The sequence below is a fragment of the Gossypium hirsutum genome, chromosome A02, assembly GCF_007990345.1.
Source record: "Gossypium hirsutum isolate 1008001.06 chromosome A02, Gossypium_hirsutum_v2.1, whole genome shotgun sequence".
In the NCBI taxonomy this organism is placed as follows: domain Eukaryota; kingdom Viridiplantae; phylum Streptophyta; class Magnoliopsida; order Malvales; family Malvaceae; genus Gossypium; species Gossypium hirsutum.
Genome location: NC_053425.1, coordinates 63,399,037 through 63,406,754, shown reverse-complemented (window position 1 = coordinate 63,406,754; position 7,718 = coordinate 63,399,037). Strand labels below are relative to the sequence as shown.

At 36.0% G+C, this 7,718-nt stretch overlaps 1 non-coding gene across 1 annotated transcript; it reads left to right on the top strand.

The window, feature by feature from the left end:
- The first annotated feature begins 7,318 nt into the window (after positions 1-7,318).
- Positions 7,319-7,425, top strand: LOC121217386 (small nucleolar RNA R71). The gene has a single exon (XR_005913491.1). It is a non-coding gene; the product is annotated as a small nucleolar RNA R71 (small nucleolar RNA).
- The last annotated feature ends 293 nt before the right edge of the window (positions 7,426-7,718 follow it).

Here is a 7,718-nt window from a genome sequence, read left to right as displayed (position 1 = left end):
TTTGTATCATACTAATTTTTTGAATATGAAAAACTCTATCTCTGTGAAATATGTATGGAAATGAAACATGACATATATGCAAACAAAGGAGCATGGTTAAGTTTATGAATTTTTCTATGAAATGGTTATGAATCTATATGGGTGAATTGTATTTATATGCTTTCGTAGTTAGACCAATTGTAATTGGCTTACTAAGCTCTTTGTAGCTTACTCTGTATGATTTCTGCCTATTTTACAGTTATCGTAGCTACTAAAGGCTCAGGGATAGTTGAGGATCGTCACCACACGATCGAACTCATTTTGGTAGTCTTGAAAGTGTAAATATTTTAAAGTATGGCATGTATAGGCTAGAAGGTTTATGTGTTAAGTTTTGAATTGTAAATATAGGTTATGCAATGACAGTTGGCTATCAAATGGTATGTTTCTGTTAAGTTTTGGTATGGTTTAAATGAGTTGTTGAATCATGATGAAATAGTTTTAATGAAGCATGTTTTGAGCATGAAATTGGCTAAATATTTTGTATGAATGTTGTTTAATTTGGCTTGTAGGAATGACCCATAAAGGGGTGGCAAATTGGATTAAACCAAGCCTGCATTGTGCCATACGGCCATAGCACACGGGCGTGTTTGTCGACCGTGGGATTAATTCAGTAGCTAGCTAAGAATCACACGGCCGTGGAACACGGGCATGTCTGTTGGCCATAGGAATAAGTCAGTATATAAGCTCTGTTTTGGCACGGCTGGTTCACATGGGCGTGTCTGATGCTCGTGTGCGGCACATGGCCTGGTCACATGGGCGTGTGACCTCTATGGAATTGGAAATTTTCAAAAGTTCTAAACTTTATGAATATGTTCGGTTTAGTCCCGAATGTCTCCTAAAAGTACATTTTAGGTCTCGTAGACCATCTTAGGAGATGATTGCTTATGAAATGATGTTATATGATATATGTGATTCTGAATTGGTTTGAAATGTTCTGTTTGTCTGGTAATGCTCCTTACCAATTCCGGTGACTGATATAGGATATGGGTGTTACAAGGATACTCCGGTGGTGGTAGAGGTTCATTAGTTCATAAGTTTTGCCCCAAAAGAATATTATATCTGGTAGCAGCTATGGTCATGGTCGAGCAGGACATGGCAGTCGTGGAGAACCTTTGCCAGTGGAGTTTTTAGTTCCTATGCGATGATGAGCTTTGGAGCTCTTTATACCTGTGATAGAATCAGGAACTTTTTAGGAAATATAAGGAAGCATAATTACTCGTAATGAAATAGCCGAAACTATAAATTATTCAATAAATTTTATAAAAACTAAAATTAAAATAATAATAAAGGAAAATGAAATAAAAGTACTTAAATAAGATAAATAAATATAAAAGTGAAAATAAAAATAATAAATAAAAAGTTTTTAAACATCACCATCGCCAGATGGTTCGCGAGGTGGTGGTGGCGATGAGATGAGGTGGTGGTGGTTTGTTCGCTTCTCCCACGCCCGTGTATGGTAGCCCATGCCTGTGTTAGTTTGATAGTGTCGACCACGGGGGCTAGGCACGGGCGTGTCTAACGCCCGAACTAATTTGACAGGTTCGTCCACGGTTTAAAACACGGGTGTGTCGCACGCCCGTGTTGGTTTGGCAGTTTCACCCATGGCCTTATCACACGGCCGTGGCTACTTATCGTATCCCATGTTGAGGAAAAATTCTTGCCCTGTTTTCACACGGCCGTATCGAACATCTGTGTCTCCTGTGGTGTGTGCACGGCCTAAGGCACAGCCGTGTGGATGGGAAAACCTTATGTTTCAAGACTCAGTTAGTAGGTTAGATGTGAAAAACGAGAATTTAAATAAATCATTACTGTTAGTGCTCGGGTTGCCTCCTGAGAAGCACTTATTTATAGTCTAAGCTTGACTTACCTCTCTGGTTGGTGATCATGGTGGCTCGAGGAGTTTACACTCCTTATCCCTGCTATCAACTTTATCAATATAAGGTTTAAGACTGTAACACCCCTTACCTGTATCCAATGTCAGAACAGGGTTCGAGGTATTATCGGACTTACATCAAAAAATTCATACAAAACCAGGCCATAAAATTTCATTCGAATTAAAACTTTCATACACATGCATAACATCGCTTATACGGACCTACGAGGCCCAAAACATACATCGGGGGTAGATCGGGACTAAACCAAGAACTTTGGAAACTTTTGGAAAACTTAGAAAATTTCATCATGAAATAGGGTCACACGCCCGTGTGGCTCGGGACACGGCAGTGTCCTCAGCCCATGTAACTCTCTGTTTATGATGTCATCACAAAAATAAGGGACATGGCCAAGGCACAAGCCCGTGGCCCCAGGCCGTGTTCCTCACATTGCTGAGACACATGGGTGTGTCACAGCCCGTGTGGCCAATTTGAAACTAAAGTACATGATGCAAGGGACACACGGGCCGTGTGGAAAATTTTTAGGCTATTTTCCAAGCCAGTTGCCACCCTCAATAACAAACTCACATGCTTACTTTTATTAACCATTAACATGGAACATTTGAACATTCAATCATCCACAAACAATACAAGATCATGGTAACCTCATATCATATTTTACATACTTAAAACATCATGCTTAGTCAAGCTCAAATTTACTAATTCTCATGCATCAAAGTTTATAAGATTACTCCCATATCACACATTTAAGCCTTAGTTATCAACACATCATCTCATCTCAATTAAACCATCAAACATTCACCACCAACAATATAACTCATTACATACACACAATCACAAGCCTCATCTCCATGACATAGGCACATACATAATCATATAATCAACATGAGCCACTATTCATGGCTATACACAAATTGAACTATAAAAATTATAGGCCAACACATTTGGCCATATTATTAATGACATAATTACAAAAGATAAAGCCCCTATACATGCCATAGACTTAAGTATTTGAATACTTATACCCAAAATGGTAGCTTGATAGTATGATTGAATCTCCGACGATCTCCAACCCGAAGCTAAATAAACCTATAAGAGATAAAAAGGAAGGGAAGTAAGCAATAAAGCTTAGTAAGTTCATATGAAAATAATAAGCAATTTATTAACCTGCTTCTCAAGGTAATACAACCATATTTGCATTTTTTACTTATGTTCAGGTCAAGCTGTTTTCTCATGTCACAGTCACTAATTTATTTATATCTAGAGCTACAGAACTCCAAATTAATTTCTGCTAATTTTCATTAAAACTATAATCATATATATTCTTACCATAAAATTTTCAGAATTTTTGGTTTAGCCAATAAGTATAGTTTATTCTTTAAAATCACCTTTGTTTCGTTGCCCGACGGCTTCAATCTTTCTTCACTAAAAATTAATTATCTCATAATATGGGACTTGGATGATGTTCCCATATATTTTTATTGAAAATATACTTATTAAGAATTATAGCATATAAATTATAACCCGTAACTATTTTTTTAAAATTTTTAATTATTTTCTCAAAACAGAGCAGGGGATTTTGAAATTGTTCTAATTCTGTCTCACACAACTTCAAATATATCATAATATGAAACTCTTTTGCTTAGACCATTTCTTTTATAAGAAACTAGACTCAATAAGATTCAATTTCATATTTTATTCACTTTATACTATTTTGGGTATATTTTCAAAGTCGGACTGCTGCTATCCAAAACTGTTTTAATAAGAAAATGATAATAACTAAATTTACCACACCTTTCTTTCTTTCAATTAGAAATCCATACATTTATAAACATATATCAGTATTCACCAAATTAACACAACATCATTTCACAATGCTCATGGACTTACCATTCATGGATTTCATATTAAGTTGAGTTTCTGTACATACCTGTACCAATCCTTACCATTTGATACATATACATAATGCCATTGCATCTTCGATGTCTCGCACACTATGTACCATATTCGATACCTCACACGCTAAGTGCTATTCTGGATGTTTCACACACTAAGTGTCATTCTCGATACTTTGCACACTAAGTGCCATTTATATCTATATAGCCGAAGCTATCTCAAATTGCACACCAAGTGCCACTTTTAGCCAAAACTATTTCGAACCGCACACTAAGTGCCATTTTAGCCGATAAGTCATTAATCATAACAATAATCACGTATAGACAATTTATACAATATCAAGCATTAAAAGCATAAATTTAACAATGCTTAATACATACGAACTTACCTCGATCGTCAAAACGTTGAAATGGATCGACTAGTCCGAAACTCTATTTTTCCCTCGATATAGACTCGTACGAGGCTTAACTTGATCTAATCAATCAAATTAAGCTATTTCAATTCATATTCTATTCATTTTAACTCAATTTATTATTTTGGAAAAATTACTATTTTACCCCTACACTTTTGACCTTTTTACAAATTAGTCCCTAAGCTCGTAAAATGCAAATTTAGTCAATTTCATCATAGCCCAAGCCATCTGAATTTCATACATGCTCATATCAGTCCATATTTTTCATTTATTCACACTTTACCACACAATTTATTATATTTCACAATTTAGTCCAAAATTGACATTTTTGCTAAAATTCACTTAACAAAATTCAATAATCTACCATCAAAGATTTATTTTCTATCATTAAACAACAAGATACTCAACTATTCAACAATGGCATCATCCAAATACTTTAACAATTTTGAAATCGGAGGTATGGGCTAGCTAGAACACAAAGCAACAATCTCAAAAACGTAAAAATTATTAAAAACTGAGACGAAATGGACTTACATGCATGAGCAACCATGGCCGAACCTGCAAAGCTTTGAGAACATTATTTTCTTTCTCACATTCGGCTATTGATGAAGATGATAGCATGTAATTTGGCTTTTGTTTTATTTTTTTTTATTATAATTACCAAATACCATATTTAGCCTTAATATAAATTAATAATTTCCATTATACCAAGCCATGGAATTCGAATTCCACTATCAACAATTATGGAATAATTACCACTTAAGGACTCCCACTATTAAATTCCATAGCCATTTAATATCTTTGACTTATAGAACACAACTTTTACGCTTTGCGCGATTTAGTCCTTTTTGCTTAATTAACTATCAAAACGATAAAATTTTTCAACGAAACTTTAATACCATCTTATAAACCGAGTCATAAATATTTATAAAAATATTTATGACTCGGTTTATAGAAACGAGGTCTCGATACCTCATTTTCTAAACCCACTTGACCTTAGGGTCATACCACTTGAACTTAATAAATCGCTTATAAAACAAAAATCACAATATCAAAAACCTTTTTTAAACTCACAATTAACTCGTAAATATTAAATATAATATTTACAAACCTACTTGTTGAATTTGGTGGCCTCGAAACCACTATTTTGATTAACCCTAAAAACGGGCTGTTACAAAGACGAGTACTGTTTACCTTAAAAGTTCTGAATTTGGGGTGAATTACCTCGACTGTACCATATGGGAAAATACTGAGTACCGTGAGAGGAATTTTTTCTTTAGGTTCAGAAGTGGTAATGCGAGGATCTGCTACATCTAGTAGTACTTTGTCTCCAACCTTAAGTTGATTTGGTGATGTATTGAGCTCGTCCTAGCTCAGTTTCAGTTTATCTGGTGTTCTCGATTTCTGTGTCTGCCATTCATCTAGTTCCTCAATTTGTGGCCTTCGTTCTTCATAGATAGGTCCTTTGTTGTTGCTTGAACATGGCTCATATAGGTTCTTCGCACTTATTTCCTGCAAAGTAGGTTGCATTACATGGTCAGTTTTAGTAGAATGATTTATACAACCACCTTCAATTTTCGATGTGTTACTAGAATTATGAGCTTGAAGGGTGATTATTTTGTCTCCCACACGAAGAGTGAGCTCACCTATGCCAACATCAATTATTGCTCTAGCGGTTGCTAAAAAGGGCCTCCCTAAAATTAAAGGAACGTTATTATCCTCTTCTATGTCTAGAACAACGAAATCAACTTGGAATATAAATTTGTCAATTTTAACGAGTACAACTTCAATAATCCCCCTAGAAAATCTGATTATTTTATTAGCTAATTGAATGCTCATCCTAGTTTGTTTGGGTTTCCCAAGACCTAGCTGTTTAAACATTTTATAAGGCATAACATTAATGCTTGCCCCTAAGTCAGCCAATGCATGATGAACATCTAAACTACCAATTAAACAAGGAATCGTAAAACTCCCTGGATCCTTCAATTTGTTAGGTAGCTTATTCTGTAATGTGGCTGAGTAAACTGCATTCAACTCCACATGTGACGCCTCATCCAACTTTCATTTATTTGTTAAAAGCTCCTTTAAAAACTTGACTGCATTTGGCATCTGTGAAAGGGCTTCAATAAACAGTAAGCTAATATGTAGTTTCTTTAAAAGTTTAAGGAATTTACCAAATTGTTCATCTGATCTGTCTTTCCTTGTCACATTGGGGTATGGCACACGAGGTTTATATTCTGTACTCATCGGCTTTGGGTCATTTTGGCCTACCTCATTCTTACCTTTGCTTACTACTGTTTCTGGCCTTGGTTTTGCAACTAACCGTTCCTCATCTTGAATGGCAATCGCGTTGAGTTGCTCCCTTGGGTTAGATTCAATGTTGCTTGGCAGGCTTCCTGGTGGTCTTTCAGATATCAATTTAGCGAGCTGACCTATCTGAGTTTCAAGCCCTTGGATCAACGCTTGTTGATTTTTAAGTGTTGTCTCGGTATTCTGAAAACAAGTTTCTATCACTAAGATGAATTTTGTTATCATCTCTTCAAGGTTCAGCTTTTTCTCTTGTTGGTAAGGTGGTTGTTGGAAGCCTGGAGGTGGTGGCCTCTAATTCCCTTGGCCTCCCCATGAAAAATTTGGGTGGTTCCTCCAACCTGCATTGTAAGTATTGCTATAAGGATTGTTTTGAGATCGAGGATTGTTACCCGTGTAATTTAACTGCTCGTTCTCTATGTTGTAGCCATAAGGTGGATATTCTGAACTACTTGATCCACTTCCAGTTGCTTCGTACTGTATTACTAGGTGAACTTGTGAAGAACTAAGAAAACCATCAATTTTCATATTCATGAGTTCTACCTAATTAGAGAGCATGGTGACTGAATCGACATTATAAACACCGGCTATTTTCATTGGCTTTGTCCTCATGACTTGCCACTGATAGTTATTCAGTGACATCTCCTCTATAAATTCATAGGCATCTTCAGGTGTCTTATTATTGATGGTTTCGCCAGCAGCTACGTCAACCATCTATCGAGTCGAAAGATTCAGGCCATTATGAAAGGTTTGAACCTGTAACCAAAGTGGTAACCCATGGTGAGGGCATCTTCTCAAGAGGTCCTTGTATCTCTTCTATGCATCGTAGAGTGTTTCTAAATCCATCTGCACAAAAGAAGAGATATCATTACGTAATTTGGCTATTTTAGCCGGCGAAAAATATTTTAATAAAAACTTTTCAGTCATTTGTTCCCAAGTAGTGATTGATCCTCGTGGCAACGAGTTCAACCACAGTTTAGCCTTATTCCTCAATGAAAAGGGAAACAACTGAAGGTGAATGGCGTTATCAGAAACGCCATTGATTTTAAAAGTGTTGCAAAACTCTAAGAAATTTGTCAAGTGAGCGTTGGAATCCTTGTCCTGCAAACCATCAAACTGAACAAATTGTTGTATCATTTGAATTGTGTTAGGTTTCAGTTCAAAAGTTTTTG